This window comes from Ooceraea biroi, chromosome 4 (genome assembly GCF_003672135.1).
Source record: "Ooceraea biroi isolate clonal line C1 chromosome 4, Obir_v5.4, whole genome shotgun sequence".
NCBI classification, from domain to species: Eukaryota; Metazoa; Arthropoda; class Insecta; order Hymenoptera; family Formicidae; genus Ooceraea; species Ooceraea biroi.
In genome coordinates, this window is record NC_039509.1 from 6,462,153 (window position 1) to 6,480,977 (window position 18,825).

At 40.8% G+C, this 18,825-nt stretch overlaps 5 non-coding genes across 5 annotated transcripts; 3 read left to right on the forward strand and 2 right to left on the reverse strand.

The window, feature by feature from the left end:
• Positions 1 to 3,369: 3,369 nt before the first annotated feature.
• Trnaa-ugc lies at positions 3,370 to 3,441 on the forward strand. The gene has a single exon. It is a non-coding gene; the product is annotated as a tRNA-Ala (tRNA).
• An 8,413-nt stretch (positions 3,442 to 11,854) lies between these two features.
• On the forward strand, positions 11,855 to 11,934 carry Trnal-uag. Its single transcript has one exon. It is a non-coding gene; the product is annotated as a tRNA-Leu (tRNA).
• Positions 11,935 to 12,486: 552 nt separating this feature from the next.
• On the reverse strand, positions 12,487 to 12,558 carry Trnaq-cug. Its single transcript has one exon. It is a non-coding gene; the product is annotated as a tRNA-Gln (tRNA).
• Positions 12,559 to 12,866: 308 nt separating this feature from the next.
• Positions 12,867 to 12,938, forward strand: Trnaa-ugc. Its single transcript has one exon. It is a non-coding gene; the product is annotated as a tRNA-Ala (tRNA).
• A 5,602-nt stretch (positions 12,939 to 18,540) lies between these two features.
• On the reverse strand, positions 18,541 to 18,624 carry Trnal-uaa. Its single transcript has one exon. It is a non-coding gene; the product is annotated as a tRNA-Leu (tRNA).
• Between the last annotated feature and the right edge of the window lie 201 nt (positions 18,625 to 18,825).

Consider the following 18,825-nt stretch of genomic DNA (forward strand, 5'->3'; position numbering starts at 1 on the left):
GGATACGGATACATTTCATCATCGTAATAATAAATCGTTTGAACTATTATAATAAAACGATTGTAGTAAAAAACAAATGTTTTACAAAATCGCCGTTCAATATTTGCTGTCCCAATAAAATTTGATTATTCTTTTCACTTTGATTAAGATTATTACGAGAAATCTATGAAATTCGAAAAAAACGCCCAAGATCTGCGTTATCTGGCTAGGCCGAGAGCCTCCCGGCCGCGTTTTATCTCCCAAATGTAAAGAAGCGCTCCGCGCTGATATCGTTGAAAACTCGGTGCGCCGGACCGTATTTACCGAGAACTTTTCCTGAAGAATCACACAAAGGGCCTTCCCGGTGGGCCACCGCGGGTTACTTTCGTGTAAACAGCAATCTCTTCTCCGGGCAGGCGGGTTAGGGCGAGGAGCGGTCGCAGGGGCAGGACGTTATCGCGGGATTATTTCTTTCATTCATCTCCGCGCGACTTAAGGATTCTAAGAATAAAATATGCAGGCCGTATCTTTAGAGGGAGGCATATCGTTCTTCAGGCCCACGGCCGTTTTCTGGTAATTACGTCGGTTAATTGCAGAGGACGGCCTCGTTCGCACCGCTTGTTACTCGCCGAGTATGCCGATCCCATCGTCGTCGCCATCGCTGTTGCCGTTGCTGCTGGGAGGTATTAAAAGAATGTTTATGAGTACCGGGTACTCTCTCTGAGTGTTAAAGTATAATAGGACGTGTGCCTGTAGGCACCTCTCTTAGGCTTCGAGGATTAACATCGCTAATTGTTAGTCTCAAAGGATGCGTGAACCAGCCGGCAAGCCGGCAGAAAGCCCGTCTCAAGGGCAGTGTCCTGGAAAATTAAGGATTAGCAGTCAGTTCCGGAGAAAGAGAGTGGAGTTCGGGGGCGGTTATTACTTCATACCCGCGCGTGATGGCCGTAATACGGCTACTGTAAAATATGCCTTCTTAGAACTGCGCACAAAGGGTTTAGCCTTTAAGAGGCACGGTGAAATATTGGCGGCGTAAGGAGCTTGAAAGTGATCCGCTGTTTTAAAATTCAAAGGGAGAATACTTCTAACGCGCGCAAGCGCAAGCTTGACTCTCGCTTTTGAATCTTTGGCTTGTTATGCGAGAACTGCATTAATAATCGCTTGACTTATGGAATCTTGTCTAGGTATCAAACGGTGAGATCGTCGCATTAATCATTTTTCGAAAAGAATGTTGATATATGTCATTTTATTACGTTCATGAAACACTTTTATAGATCGGTCACCATTGACAAGAATATTAAAGTCTAGATTCACCGAGCTTTTAAGATACGCTCGGAACATTGTTTTAAAACGTGCTATCATTCTCATGTTACTGTTTGTCTTTGGATTTACGAAGAGGGAGATTCTCGGATTTATACGATAAGAATACTCGTTCTTATTCATCTGCCTCCAAAATATCACGTTACAAGTGTCAGGTTACGGTTTATCAAGTTTTCAAACGCACAAAAATATTTAAAAGCTAGTATCAAATTGCAAGTTACTAAGTTATCGTAAAATATTGACTTGTACGCTGCAAATAGGGAAAGAAAGTTAAACCTTGACGTATAGGGTCATAACGTTCTCAATAAGACGCGTGTAACGTGATACTTGTGAAAACAGCAATGAGTATTCCGGCTGTTTGTACAAAAATACTTGCAAATATTTTCGTTCGATTAAATTTAAGAAATACGTTCCGATGTTAGCGCGTGACGCATTTTATGTGCATACCTTTAAATTAGAAGATATATAAGAGATTTTAAATGAATCGTTTTATTTCGCATTATCCTTCGCAAAGAATATTTTTACTTAAATATCATGTATGATACACAGGTACATGAACCGATGATATACGCTCGTTCGAGCAATATAATGTAATGTAGCGTACATTATGACATATAAAGCTCGCTCGGAGCGCAGTCTCGAGTTACCAACTACTTTCACAACATGCCAACAAAGTAATTAAGAATATATCAGTGCGTAATGAATCGTAGCACGCCGCATGAATGGTCGATTGTCGACGAGCGATAAAATGATTTCGTCGTCCTCACTCTATTGAGCATATCCGTACTTTCTCATATATCAAGCGATATGTCGTACGTTACGGCAATTGGAACAATCGCGCTTTCAAGCACGTTTCTCAATCAAAGCATTAGAGCATTGAACTTTTAAGCTGCACTGTTATCTGCAACACTAGAATTTATGAGTTTTATTTGTGAGTACTATCAGTTATCCATCAGATTAGACATTTTATGCAAATAAGTAAACAGATTTCTGCAAAGGTGCTACATTGCACGCACAGAATTTAAAAGTATGGTTTCATTATCTCAATGATAGAAAAACAGAGAAATATACTTTAATATTCAACTGCTCACGCTAGCCAGTAACTCTCCGAGGGTTAAACGGCACCCGATGTGATAACGTGAAGTAAAATGAAATGAAAACGAGATGTGCGATATTAATTACAGTTTCTTATTAATGCATACTGTCACTTTGTATGACACATTATATTAATTTATCTTGGAGTTATTTTATTCCTAACATCACTCTCTCTCTCTCTGACTTTTAAATTAGCATTCAGCTTTCTTAATTAATTAAAATTGTTGAATATAATAACATAATAACGTCCGTTTTTGGTTTTTGGAAAATATTTATTTTTATATAGTTAATATGACTGGGACTATTTTTTCTCTCTAGATTATCTTCACTCTATTATAGTCGACATTTAATTTGTAACTATTTTCGTACGATTGTTATAAATTTTATGAAATATTCAATTATTTTGAACTTCAACGCGAAATCTCGTAGAAGGAATCATCGAATAATATAGGACAGGCATAAGTGCAAGAAAAAGCACAATGGGTAGACGACGTGCGTCCAGGATAAAAGTGTTCGTTGCAGAACGATAGATCTTCATTAGAGCGAGACGATGCATAAGTCACGCGACGGGGAGCACGACTTTTAGCCACCCTCGTAATTCTTCAGCACGTATAGCGCACCGTGCGGGTACATGATTATGACCGCGCGATCAGCACGGATAACTTCTTCGCCATCACGCGTCGCACGATCCCGATCATTTGTCATGTTTGTGTTATAAATTATCTTTAAACATTGTTTGCAAACTATCTGGTATTAATTACGGATAAAGCATTTCGACTAAACATGATAATACAGTAACGACATGCAATGTATGACACGAGATATGACAGCGTGTGCACACAATATATGAAAAATATTGACATCGAGATATGTATCTAATTGTTTAATTGGATGTTTAATCAAGTGTTTTTTTTAAATACATGCATATACGAGGTATACGTTTATGTAGTATAAGAAGAGAGGTATTGGCGAAAAGGGGATGTAGCTCAGTGGTAGAGCGTTCGCTTTGCATGTGAAAGGTCCCGGGTTCGATCCCCGGCATCTCCAATTTTTTTTGTATTATGTGATGTAAAAACATAATAGACGTTGCTATATTATATTTTGGATAATAATAATTTATAATTTTATTATAATTTTTTATTTACTAGGTTTAGTGCATGGAGGTGATAAATTATCAAAAAAATATAAATAACTCGTCATATTTTTGTGTAAAAGTAATTCACGTTTATTGTAACTCAAAAGATACATGAAAAGAATCCAATATAAAAGCTTCCATATACTCATGTGTATATACAAAAGAGTAACGTAATAAATAACCGCACGGAAGACGGTGATTCTCTGAAACATTTCTCTTCTCGTACGAGTATTCTCGTAGCCTCTGGTCAATCAAGTCGATCTTTTTTTAAGAAACCCTACAACAGAGGTCCATCATACCTGCCTACCTACCGTCCAGCTATTTTACGTTTCGTGAAGCCGGAAAATCGCCAAGTTTGCGGAGAGTTTGTTAAGGTTTCGGCATTTAATTTCCTCACAATGCACATAACCGTCCGTTGACTGAGGTTTGCAATTTTTGTGCGTAGCCGAGCGCGAATACGCGCGCCTTGAGCAAATTGGAATGTGCGTTTCTACGTTTTCCGCGTAAAAAAAAAGGAAAACAGGCACCCGTGAACGTTGCGCGAATATCAGACTGCAGAAAACATTAAAAATATCGCCGCGCCGTGTATTACAGCGGGATTAATGTCCCGTAAGACGAACGCAAATGAGTAACGAGCGGGTCTTCGAGAGCGGCATTTATTTTCTCGGGTACCCGCACGCGAAACGCTAAATGCCGCGAGCGGCGGATTTAATAACTCGAGCGGCTCGGTGTACCGCGATGAAAAGCCTTTTGTCTCGCAGGTACGTTCGAAAACGAGGCAAACGAGCGAGAGCAGGAAGGTAGAAGAGAGCGGGGGAGATAGAAGAGAGTGGAAATGGCCGGAATATCGGGACCGTGGTGGAGTGAAAAGGGTAAATAGGAAAAAAAAAGAGAAGGATTCTGGAATGGGTGAGCGCTCGGTCGCCGATCGAGCGTGCGTAACTCGCCCCCGAAGGGCTGCAGCGGCAGTCTGCTTGCCTTTCCGGCCGCGTCCGAGCCGGCCGGCGAGGGGAGATGCATTCCGTAAAAACAAAAAAAAAGGAGGGAAGAAATGCACGTAACTGGCGGAGAGTCGCGTTGACTGCAGCGGAATAACGCGGTTTCGAGATCGTGTATCCGCATATCCGTAATCCACTCATACGGGATAGAGAATTGCGTTCGGGGTTGCGCCACCGCCGCCCGCAGCACTCGTTGCGAGCGCGAGCCATGCACTTCTGCTCATGCGACGTATTTATCGCTGATGCATTTGTTGCTGATGCACCGAGGGTGGGAATCGGCGTCGTTGATGCCCATTGTGCGGTGTCGCGAGATGGTGGCTAAGCAAGGGGTTGACTGGCCGGCAAACCAAGCCAAAGACTGGCGGAGGGAAGCGCGCCATTCCTACAGCATTACGTCATATATCGATTCTCTCGGGGATTCCCACGGAGTCAACTCGCCACTGGAAGCTTGTTGCATCATCGCCGCTGCAGGTAAATGCGCCTTGCAACTGCGACGTTCGCGTAGAAACATGTTATTGATCCAGGTTTTTATGCTCAGCATCATATCTAACTGCGTAATGATACATGTGCATGTGCTTGCAATGTCTCAAACTTTTTTGTATTTGATCTTATTTGTCTATTTATTATTATCGTACCATCAGTTTGCAATGTATCAGTTTGCGTGTCAATAAGAAAATATTAAAATCATTGTTCCATATGAACGAATCAATGATGTATATAAATTAAAAGATGAAGAGATAATTAAAAATTAACAACGTTACGTGCGCGATACGTTTCATTCAGACAATATTGTTTTACACTGACGTGTACATGTCATAATATCAGCCGATGAAAGTACCGTAAATGAGAATGATTTGATTGGATTTAACTTCCGGAGCGGACAATCAAAAAAGCAATTTCAACGTGCGTCATTGCTGGGGTCGAAATTCGCGCGGACTGGCGAACGAATTAAAAAAAAGAAAGCAATCGGTACATGTGGCGCATCTCGCTCCAAGAGTAATCACCGTCGCGTGCCTAAAAATGAGACTGCCACGGCTGATTAATCATTGGCAATCTCGCGCGAGAGAACGACGAAAGGACGCTGCCATTAGCGCCAAATGACGAAAACTCCGTCACCGGGTGTATCCGTGCCGTACTCGGGAAACATGTTATTTTTCTCTCTCTTTCCCTTTCTCGGCTTGCCCTCGCCTCCGTCCTTGCTTGCTCTCTTTCTGTCTCCCGCCGCGTATACAACATGTATACGTCGAGAAAGAGAGACATCGCACACGCAGGGGTGAGTAATTTAATTGAAATTCCCCTCTGTGAAATTGTGGAAAAATCGAGTCATGCGATCGCCTGGGCCTACGCGAAAATGGAATTACAGGAGAAAACGAGGTTTGTCCGATGATGCAGGTGAACGCCAGTTTCACGGGAGATGAACGGAGACCGAGTGGAGACGGGGGACGCACACAGAGGAGATATTCGCTTGGATGTGCGGTATGAGGAAGGAGGAAGGGACGTATAGCTAACTGGTGGACGGACACATTTTTCGGTTTTGAATTTCGGTGCAATTGGCCTTACGCGGAAATTACCCTCAATTACTGTATCACACGAGAGCCACCTCGATGCGAGAGAGCTCTCTGTACAGTTCCCCAAGCTCTACCGCCGACTCTACTGGAAAATATCCTATTTCGCGCGGATGCTCGGACTTTCCGGGGTGAGGACGAATCGTGCGCGTATCGTACACAAATTGCAGAAATCGATCGATAATCCGGCCAGACTGGTAATCGAGTAGTTTTCCGGTACGCTGTCTCGACGCCATATCGCGTATCGTGCGGATATGCACGCGCGCGTGGTGAACAAGCCTCGAAATACGAGAGCCTGCGGATTCCGTGGATAGCTCCATTCGTAATGAAATTGTTTTTAATTAAGCGGCTCATAACGCGGAGCGACGCTAGATGGATGCTCGACTACTGGGGTAACTCGATGACGGAGAATTCCATTAATATTTCCATATCTTGGACCTGCGAAATATGCCTGTTGTCATATTTTCATAGAAAAATAAATATTTCGCTATCTGAATATGGATAATATCTGTCCAGTGATATTTTCTGCGTGCTAAAACGTTTGCCGAAATGTGAGATCTTCAGCTCCACAGCTTACAAATATATTCGGATAACTCGTATTTTTTTTACACGATGCATTGAACATTTTTATAAATCTTTTATGGCGCGAGAAAAGCGCGGTGGTTTTTTATCATCATGCATAACCCACTCGCGGCAGCTCGTGTGCAAATATTTCTCACTGAATGAAACTCGCTGTTAGATATACGGGGAGCTTTCGCGCAGGTGTGTATACGTAGTCACAGCCGTTTTTAATTAAACTTCTGTCCACGGTAAAACGCCGCAATGACTGTGTGCAACATGTTCGTTAACCGCACATAAACTTCGACGGCGGGAGGACGCCGAAAACTTGGGTATTCTCGCATGCTGCGTGGAATTATTCATCGCAATATTTCGCGCGATCACTCATTAAAAATGAATTGTCCCATGCGAGTCGCCAGGAAGCGACTTCTCGTCGCGCATATTTTAGTACACGCGCTTTAATTACCAAGTCGCCAAAAGCGGCGAACGTAAACAGAAGCGTTATAATTCAATTCGGCCGGCACAAATATTTGTGACCGTGTTACACGCCACGCCGTTATGCGACCCGAGGCGCATGGTGGGTTGGTGTTACCGGAAACTGCGTAACGCTGTGCGTACGCGCGGGCTTCAATTCGCCGGGAATGCTGCAGAAACCGCTGCGGGTCAGTTACGTGAAAACGTTCGATGTTGTGTCGTTTATCGCATTTCGTGACTTCGTTCTAGGTACAGCATTGTACAGTACGTAGAAGGCTAGAAACGTATTAATCTATCTCTTTTGCGCGAGACAACGTAGTGTCAATTATCAATATTGTACTATGACGCTAATTTACGCTACAAATAAAATATAATAACGAAATTCGTCAGATTTCATCTCTACAATACTGTATTCAAAGATAATGAAATGTTCCCGGTAATTGCGATACATTATATACATTATATACAGGGTGGCCCATTTTAATTTATACAGTCGATTTTTTAAAAAACTAAAAGAGATACGAAAAAATGTTTCAGACAGACATGTCACGATTTCGAGGGGGACATAAGATGATACCATTGGTTTGACCTTGAATAGTCGTTTGAAGGTCACGCGAAGATCACCTTCAATTTCTTAAATTGAAACCCCAACTTTTTATTGCAGATTCTTATTCTCCATCGAAAAGTAAGTAACTTTTGTCTGAAACATTTTTCCGAAAAATATCATCTTATGTCCTTAAAATGTCCTCAAAACTCATCTTGAAGATCATTTTAAGGACATAAGATGACATTTCTCGGAAAAATGTTTCAGACAAAAGTTGCATGTTTTCTCGCGTAGAATCCGAATCCGTAATAAAAAATACCATGTCTCATTAAAAAAAAATTTCAGACCGGAAGTTAGAATTTCGATAAACAATGACCCGTCTAGTTGTATCCACATTCTCTGTCGTGTATGGAGATCAACGTTCGAACAGTGTATTGTCGAATACCGATTTACGTAATCACGTTTGACATTGTCGACTGTATAAATTAAAATGGGCCACCCTGTATAACGTGCCGCTACCGAGGCAATACGCAGTAATCGCTCATAACAGAGCATCATTAATTGATTAAAATTTCAGGACTAATTCACGAGTACTGTCTAGTTAAAATGATACAGATAAATTTTGAATGCGCGTATATATTATACGTGTCGCATAATGCGCGCACTCGACATTTGGTTTGCGCATTGCATTTAGTTTGATCGGCAGCGAGTACATTTTATAAGCTCCAAGTTCGCGCGAAGTGCTTCGCGCTAATTTACATTGACATGTGTGACACGGCTCGTCAGACCCGAAATTACGATGCGTCATGTGCAAACTGCATTCGCACGTGCCTCGGCACATAGCCTATCGCATCGTATCGATAGTAGGCGGCCGTGTTTCTCGTGCCAGATCGGATGCATGCGATTGCGATGCAACTTGCGGTCCTCGGCGCGCGTGGTCGAATCGTAGGTCAGTTACGAGAAAATATTGACTGATCGCGCGTAATGGCGCATCCGATATTAACAATAGAACCGACCCTTGGATCTGTCCATCCTTTGTCCGGCTGCGGGTGTGTGCGTGAATTAGCACGCGATGCGTACACGCGCGCGCGTTCGCTCTGGCTATAACGGGGTAAACATAGACGCGCACGGATATTAAAGCGAGCGCGTTTCCTGGCTCGCATCAATTGTCATTAAACGACATGATTATTGCGCATGTTGATGATCATTGCTGCGATAGACCATTACCGGAATATCCGAGCGCGCCGCGACCTCGTAATGATCGATAGCCGATATATATATTCATCGGGTATTTCGTTAATGGCGCATTGTGCCGGCTAGTAGCCCCGCGAAAATTGCAACGTTTCGTTAACGAGGCCTTTCGAGGACCATTGCTATCAGTCCAAGTATCGTTGTCTCTGCGAGCATTATGCGTGATAGATGTGATAGATAAATGAAGATACACGGCGAACGAAAATAATTGACATTTCGACGTGACACTTTGCATCTCGAGTTTCTATAATAATATTTTTATAGTACTTTCTAGTTTAATTGATTGATTGAAAGGATAATTTTATTAACGTCACTTTCCTCAAAGTTCTCTTAAAAATTATTTTTATCAGACGTGTATATCACGTCTCACATATACACACGAATTAATTAAATTTTATTCATATCGCGACTCGGTGATAGGAGTATTTTCGCAACATTAAATCAATTATTGTATTTCCTTGTAAAATTTTTAAAACATGACGCTTTTGACATTTCTTTAAAAAAGATATCTTATCTGATAGTCACATGCTGACTCTGACTCTCCTGACGTGCAGACTTTTCATTTCCTGTAACAAGAACGTTACGATCGCGCGGCTTACAGACTGACCCTAGCGCGGAAAAGGGAAAGGAAAGTAGGAAATCGAAACGGCTACCTGTTGATCGTGTAATTGTAGCCATTTAACCAATTAACGGCGGATATTGGCGGTACGCTACGTGCGCGCGCTTACGCGTGCGTTACACGAAGAGCAAAGACTTCGCATTAAACGACGAGAAGCCATCGTCTCTCAGGCGACTTGTTTATAACGTCGCTGGCATATATTACAATCGTTACGATACGTTGACGACCCGACAACAGAGAAGAGTATCTGTTTAGCATCGCGTTTAGCAGAATCACGCCGCCACTTGGCCGGATACTCGTGGCTGTCGTCGCGAATGATCGATGATATCGTCCGTATGTAGCGTCCGAAACGAGGATGATCTCGATGACTTGCATCCACTGTATTACGTCTCGCATGTTGCATATCATATAGAGAAAATGTCCCATGAACGCGTAGCGTCATATATCCGAGAGAGGGAAACCTGGAAGGGGAGGCGTACGCGCTATCGATCCTTACGAAATAAACCGTTGGGAGCCAATTGAGGATGATAAATCTATTTTATTTTCGGCGAATCATGGAGCTCATGGGGAGAGTAATGGAGATTATTAGGAAATGCAGGTGCAGCTTATAGATATTATGAGCTCTATCGAATGGCTATCTCGTAAAACAATAATGAACGCATACGAATAAAGCGGATGGTAAATCTTTTATTTGATTTGGCGATATTCACGTATAAATTCGCGCATACATATTAAATTAGTAAAAGAAATAGAAGAGTAATTAATATCAGAAAGAATTAGCCAAAAGTGTTTATTTTTAAGTTTTAGGTAACAGATTATATGTTTGACATATTTTTAAATTCATTTAACATTATTGTCAAAATCCTTTTAGATTCTCTTTTTAAAGATTCTTTTTAAAAGAAGACTGTATCATACATAATTAAGTGCTATTGAAATAGAAGGGAAAGCGATTCTGTCGGTTATAAAACATCGGTGCACGGAATACCAAAGAGACGAATTTATCTTCTTCCATTTTCCAGCGCGTCGTATCTCTCGCGACGGTAACGAGGGGGGATTCGGGACTTTCAGGACCGATTTCGGCTTATCACGCTGGCTTATCTGCTATACGAATATTCACGCAAATTTATCGATCTGTCTACAGTCGTTTCGACATAACCGACGCTTCGCTTCGGCTCACGAGCGTCAGCTTTATGCCGCATTCCCTCTGGGACGCGATAAGGAAAAAAAAAATAAGAAGCCACCGGCGGAGTCGCGTTATGAGCATGAATTTTTATATTGAGATCTTATCGCCCCGCGCTACCAGGAAGGGAAAATAAAGGAGGAGATTCGCGACCATAATGACATTTGCTACTGCAACGCGCGGTCGCGTAAGATGGCCAATTTATTCGCTCCTTTCGTCTCTTTTGATATCATCTTTTTTCCTTATTCTGCACAGCGATGGGTATTTTTAATCTAATTTTATTTAATTTAATTTGAGAAATAATACTTTGATATTGTCAACACATGGTTGTAATACCCATACGTATTAATCTTTACTATACAGAGATTAAAATCTTTCATGTCACGTAAAATTGAAAGTGTCTTATTTAATGAAATGTCTATTTGTTACATCGTATTAATTACAGAAACGTTTGTACAATTATACATTTGATTAATTGCTATTTGATTCATCGTTATCATGCATGAGGATATACGTAATTGAGCGATATCTTAACTATATATATCCGCGTACGATTATACATACCGATGCAGACTACGAGAATAGACCGTCAAGCAAGACAACGTGAGATATGTGTGTAATGCGTGACGTAACCAAGGCCAGAATGATAGCACGTGCTGAGAACAATACGAAACGATACGCTAGAAATAAACGACTCACACTTACACAGTGTTTAATTAAAATGCATTGACTGCTTCTCTTAATATTTATTATGTAAATACGTCTATTAAACTGCACGTACAATCAATATAGAAATAAAACTTTGTGAGGAAACTGGAAAGGACAAATAAAGACATAAGCTTCTCTAACAATTTTAATTTTTTATTAGTTATATAATTTTTGAGAATAATTTTAAATATAAAAATAGCGTGAATCTATTTTATCAGAGATATTGTGATATCTGCTATATATAAATTAATTAAAATATGTTATATAGTGAAATATACATATATATATACATTACTTGTATATCAGACAATATTTTATTTTTATTAAGAATTGTTTTATAATTATGCTTCGATCAATATTAAAACAATAACTAGGTACAGTAAGGTGATTCACTACTTATACTCAGTTGTAGCTACAGCTTACAATAAGGCAGCGTGGCCGAGCGGTCTAAGGCGCTGGTTTTAGGCACCAGTCCGTAAGGGCGTGGGTTCGAATCCCACCGCTGTCACACTATTTTTGCTATTGTTTTCATTTATAATATCAGAAGTAATACAATATTAGGGACATATAGCCCATAAAAAAATTAATTCTATCGGAAAATTCTTTTTAAATCATTTTATTACGTAGTGATATTATGTTTGTAGTGGTATCATTATTTAAATTAATAGTAATACAGGAATATGACAAGATGGAAATAGTCGTAGAAAAATTATCTTTAATGCAAATTAAACACAATTGTAAATTACACAAATGTGTAGACATTATCGTTTCTATAAACGTATGAGATACAATAAGGCGATAATTGCAAGGACAACACTAACAATTCATATAGCTAACTTCATAATAATGTAATCACTATTTATAGCACTTAGTAACACACGCAATACATGTACACACGTTTATCTTAATTATATAGCTACGTGTACAGTTTAGACTATAAAATTTATACTTTTCTTTCCGTGATGCACAAAAATTAATACTTAAAGTATGAGTTGACGTATTTAACACTGCAATTTTATTAATAGCATGTATGAGAACAAAAGATAAAATCAAAAAGTCAAGGTCCCACCGAGATTTGAACTCGGATCGCTGGATTCAGAGTCCAGAGTGCTAACCATTACACCATGGGACCTTCAAAAGTCCTTTTTGATAAGAAATCTGAAATGGCACTCTATTTTAATCCATTTTGTGATATGACCGTATTATATTTAACTCGACATGTCGTGAAATAATAGTACTTAATCTTATACATGCGAAATGTGATGGTTCTTCAATTTACTACACAATATTTATTCAGTTTATGAATATTATGTAATATTTGTGATTACAAAACTCTTTTTCTACCTCTCTCAAAGAATTTTATTTTAATTAATATTTAAATTATAACGTCACATAAACCAGTCTTCTCTTCTTGTATTAGTTGGAGGTTTCCGAAAAAACGGGGATGTAGCTCAGTGGTAGAGCGTTCGCTTTGCATGTGAAAGGTCCCGGGTTCGATCCCCGGCATCTCCAATTTACTTTTGCTTCAACCATTTATAAATTACTAATTTTTTTCCCTGTCCATAAAAGAAACAATAATAAAAAATACTTTTTTATTTATGCGGATTCGCTTAGAAGTAAATTGTGCAATTAACTATAATAAACGTAAAATTCACTTTTATCTTAAATATTTACACGCAGCGTATACATCCTCGTTCCTATCATTTATAATAAACTATTTATTACTGATGCAAGCTGAAAGTGAAATATAGAATATGCGGTGAAATTTTTCTTCAAGCTGCTGCAAATTATACATATCGTTTAGAGAAGACTGTTGTCTTCATTCGCGCAATCTCGTTGACGCCCGATCGATCGTCGCTTTATCGACTCGAGTTTGCGCGACTCGCCACGCTCACGCTCGTCCGTCATGCGGTGAAAAAATCGCGCGTATTTAGAATGTCAACTGACGGCCGTGGCCGTATGTAAAGCACCACGACAGGGGAGACGATGGTATGCAAATGAAGCCGAGCAAAGAGATTGAATGGTAATAGTCTTCGATTCGTCATGTGCAAAAGTTCCGTGTGTATCCGCGAGCGTAGTACCGGGCCCCTTGTCGACGCGAGAGAAAGATACTATCATTTGAATTGCCGTCGTCATCATACGGGTAGAGATACGTTATGCCTATCTCCATCGAATATACCCGAGAATAATCGTGCGAAATATACTGCGACAGGGTCTCCTTTTTTTTCATCTCTCCTCCCCGCGGGGTGAATGCAGCGTCGCGCACGTGGGAATTAATCATCGTTGGAAAAACGACGCAATAAGGCAGAACGCAGAGCGTAGCTCTTTCTCTAGCGTAATCGCTCGCCGATGAGTCGTACGAGAGGCAAGAAACGTGGATAACGGCCTTGATTGATCGTAAGCGTACGTGACAGTCCGGGTTCTATGTCGATGATACGGTAGAGGTATATCTTTACCAGGAAAACATCGTGCGGCGTATTTTCTTTCGTTTATTTTACTTCAAATGTGCGCTTGTAACAAGATATATAATAAAATTGGCATTATCTGTCCCGTTATTTTGTGGGCATACTGCGTGTGCACGTTATCGGAGATTCAAGAGATCTAATAGAGTCGCCTTAAAACTTGCGGTATGCGAAGTATTCCCCCGAAGGGGAAAATAAGAGAGTTCCCCCCCGGTCAAGGTCCCCTGTCACTGAACCGTTATAATATCCTGTCCGGCAATCCCGAGTATCTATTTTGTCCCCGAAAAAGAGCGTAACTATGTGAAAACAACATAAAAAAAATCTCGGCGTGCATAGATATCGAGTTTTGATCCCCGACTGGGGTCAGCACTGGAGCGTGTGACCATTTTGTCACCCTCGCCGAAAATTTTATTTACGAATATCCTTTCGACGCGCTGCTGCGAGCGTTCTCGCGCGAGAGCGCTCGTACTGTCCGAATATGCGATGCGACATAAAAGTGTCGGCACCCCGCGCGGTACCATCGCGGATTCTTTCCGAGAGTTACAAGCGACGAAACTTCCGGCTGAATTTAAATGTCCAATTGTCAGCGGCGCCGCGCCCCGAGCTCCTCGATGGACGTTTTACGGGCAATCGACGATGAAGGAATAACTTGTTCCGCGACTTTTTCCGTCCAGCTATAGAATACGTTATGACGTCATAGATGAATTTTGATTTTGCGTAAGAATGTACTTATTACGATCGGCCGAATGATATATGCTCTGAATTATTTCATAAAAAGATCATTTTAAGTAAGATAGTATTGAATAAATATTCTTCCCCATAAAATGCCTATTTTCGCTTTTCGGAGATATAGATTTACAATTTTTCCTTTGTTTCAATCTACATGCAAGAATAAGAAACCTATATTTGATTTTGAATGATTGATGTATTTACGAAATTGGTACTGAATTCGAATCTTAATCCCCAATCGAGTCACAGGCGACGCCAGTCTGTAGTGAAATAATAATTTTTGTATTTCTCGGACTAAAGGTGCGAAAAAGGTATCAGTAACAAAAAGTCGGGTGGATGTTCGATGACACGAAGAGTGCAACGGGAAGTGACAGGGCACAATGAACGAAGATATTCGCAGCGAGAAATCCATCAGAGACCTGTTTCCATGCCGGGGACAATAATGCCAGACGGTTTTTGTGTTCTCTGGCTTTCTTCATTTTTCCTTCGTCGAGCTTCCTAGAAACGGCGCGGCGGGGGTGCTTTAAATATTTAGGTGGCTAATTTTCGCGAGGAATTTTTTAAGCCGACGGAGGAAAGTGAGAATTGAAAAGAAACGCGACGACGCGAAGAGGGTGGCAGGAGGCGACCGAGCGAGATGTCCTCCAGACTGAAATAATAATGAGAGGCGCCAGCGCCTTTAATCACGATATTAAACATTTACGATCGCCACGGCGCGGTGGTGTCCTGCTACGCTAAGGCTCCTCCGTTCCTTTCTTCGCACGACTCCGATCCGATCTTCCCCCTGGTACAAAGCGACTTTCCCTGTAACGCGCTCCCAAGTCCCTTGTTTACGTCTACGTAGTCTCTGATAACTTATACGATGATCTGCTTTAGAATATTTCGCAGTGTCCAATCTGGAATGCGCTTTAGCTTATTGCGAACTACGTGTACACGAGAACGAAATGCGAAAATGGACGCCGTTTATTAATAATTACATTTCCATGTTACCACGTGATAAACGTGAATTATTATTTTACTGTACAATTTTTCGCTTTTTATTTAGTGTAGAATATAGATTTATATATTAGTTATAATTATATGTTAATTTAGAACATTTTCGAATGTTTAATATTTGGAGTAGAGGAAAGATACTTAGCTAGGTTACCGTTTCCAATAAACCTTCGGAAAGACAAATCTTCTGCAATACCAATGGATAGATTCGAGATTATTGCAAACGGGGATAGGACATAACTTGCAGTAGAATGGGCAATTCGGGCGAAAAGACCACTGGACACTGGCGAAAAAGTCCATTTTTCTTGGCCGACGTTGCTATTGCCAGATTATGTCCCACGCAGCTATATTGATGACAAAGCCGCTGAACCGACCAGCCAGCTCAATCTAGTCAACAGTTTGTTTTGCTTTCATACAATTTGTCATCCATTGTCTGAGCGTACGTACACTCCCACCCTGGCCGTCTCCAATCGTTATTTATGGTTTTGCAGACGCTTGATTAATTTTTGTCTTGTCCTCTTAACGTCTGAAAATCGTTGGCGCGATTTCAAAACTTGGTTAGAAAGCGTCTTTGCAATTAACGCGAGACTATTTCCCGCGGGCACACGAAGAGAACAATTAAATATGTACAGCGAGCTTAGGATAAAATTACGTTTTTAATCCGCGATATAAGATGACGATGATGCGGGGTGATAGTCCGGTCGAACAGAGAATAATTTAATGTTCCGTATTCCGGTAATGCGATTTTACGGAACGCCGAGCATGCGACGCCTGAGCATTAGAAACACAATTTTCCTTCCGCACTCGCGAGGGATGAATCGGCCGTGTCGAGAAGCATTTTTCTCGAGCCTTAACTCTGAAATTTTTTTATTTTCACACTTCGCTATCCGTAAATCGAATCATGGCCGAACCCAAAAGTATAGGACAGCGACGAGCGACGAGAGACGAAGGGCGAACGATAAGAATATTCGATGCGTAATTTTTTGAATACATAAACACATGTGACAAACAAAGCAGGATAATAGGCAAGGATAAACTTTCGAAACCTGCAACAAAATTTTGAAATTTAACAAAGAAAACAGTTTGGAAAACGTAGTTGTAACGGTTCTGACTACCTGCTGTATATTTTGTTTTGTTCATCTCCACTTTCCCTTTTTTCAATACGTTGACCTTGATACCCAACCGCAGAATTGGCAGGAACAACAGTCCCAAACTGCAGGGGGTTCTCGCAGGCCCTATTGTGTACCACGCAAGGGTTGCCTGGAACACGCTTGTTCGATCTTTCTCCCTTTTCTCTTTTTCAGTATGGGGCATTTCTCGTATCGCACCCTCGTATGAAGTCGAGAAGCTCGCGAGGTAACGTGAGAATGACAACAGATGCGATGGAATGAAATTACAAGATGTCGCAGCATTACGCCAGCGTGTTGTGCTTTTTTAGCGAAATTGTTGTGACAGGCATCTCAATGCGCGATTCTCGCATCTTCTCTCTCCCTCTCTGGTGCTCTTGGTCTCCGAGGAGTCTCCCCTTGGTATAGAATGTACACTTTTATGGTGTCAAGTCCCGGTCTTTTGGGAAAAGGGTCCGCGTCGCCCGTCATTCGGTTAATCCTATTTAATCGCTTTTCCTTCCTGATACGCCGATTGGACTGAAACTAACGTTCGAATCCGAGAACGATCGATAAGACCGCTGAATATTGCATTGATATTTTACATACAATGCATATCACGTATATATCTACCCACCTCACGTGTTCGCGGGTAAATTCGTTTATTTTTATCGCGGAACAATCTGTACTCAGTAATGCAAACTCTGTACCCCTGGCACCATCGGTGCTACACCACGGTGCTCACGCACCAAACTCAGCCGAGCCGCCATTGGCCGCCGCCGAGCGCGGAGAGCACACGGACACGGGTCACGCTTGGTACGTGAGCACCGTGGTGCAGCACCAATGGTACCAGGGATACAGAGTTCGCATCACTGTCTGTACTATCTAAAGAGAGTAATTCTAATTATTGAGTTTTAACTCTTTAAGAAGCGGCGAAAACGCTTCGGCGAGGACGGTCGCGAGGCGACTCGTCTCTCGGGTAAGTGCATCACTGAACCCACCTCATCCTCTTTATATACCGTTTTCACCAGGATTTTGTGTGCGAGAAACGGTAGTCACTTAGCGGAGGCGCTACGAACTAATGTTACACGCAATATGTACACTAAGGTGCATTAATTCGCGTGGTAGCGAATATATATATTTATTAATATTAATATATATATTATATATATGTGTATATTATAATATTATATACATGTAATATATATGTATATATATATATATATATATTATATATAGTAATATTAATAAATATTAATATAAATATTTGCTACCACGCGAATCAATGCACCTTAGTGTACTGTCTGTGAGTCATATCTGTTATCTTTTTATATCGGCGTGCACAATCAAACTTGTCTGAAATCGTTATCAGTTCTACCGTGGGATTAACGAGCCAAAGTTAGCACGTGATCACGTCGGTTTATCTCGCGTTCCCTAATTGTCTATGACTATTCATCAAGCCATTTATACTCGACGCAATTATCACCATCATCAGTCTCGAGACCCATGCCATTTCGAATTCGACTACGTCGAAAGCTCTCATCATTTATCTCCTCATGCAAATGCCTTGACATTGCGTTATGTTTCATCGAGATATAGTGATGAATTATAAATCTCAACGTAAATTCGCTACTTTTTCAAAAACGATGAGGCTAGATATGCACGTGACTATTTAACGTTGCATTTCGATTTCAAACATTATATATCAAAAAATAATTAATCAAAGATGTCACCAAAAATAAAAGTTAACGAAGTCGTTTTTTCACTAACATTATCATATTTATTTTACGATTATAAAATGTAGTTTAAAAAAACAAAAAGGTTTGCTAAGTGTGGGGTTCGAACCCACGCTCCCAGATGGGAACCAGATCTTAAGTCTGGCGCCTTAGACCGCTCGGCCAACCTAGCTTTGGTGAATGCCGAGAGAAAATATTCCTACATACGCCAATGTATTAGCGAATACTATATGCACATATAAAATAATGTTAAACTTTTGTTTTTACTCATGGAATTAAATTTTGCATCTCTTATGTATGCTATTATATTATCTCATTTCATGATTTTTGAAATATTGCAACAAGTAATGAAAACGTTAATGATAAATAATAT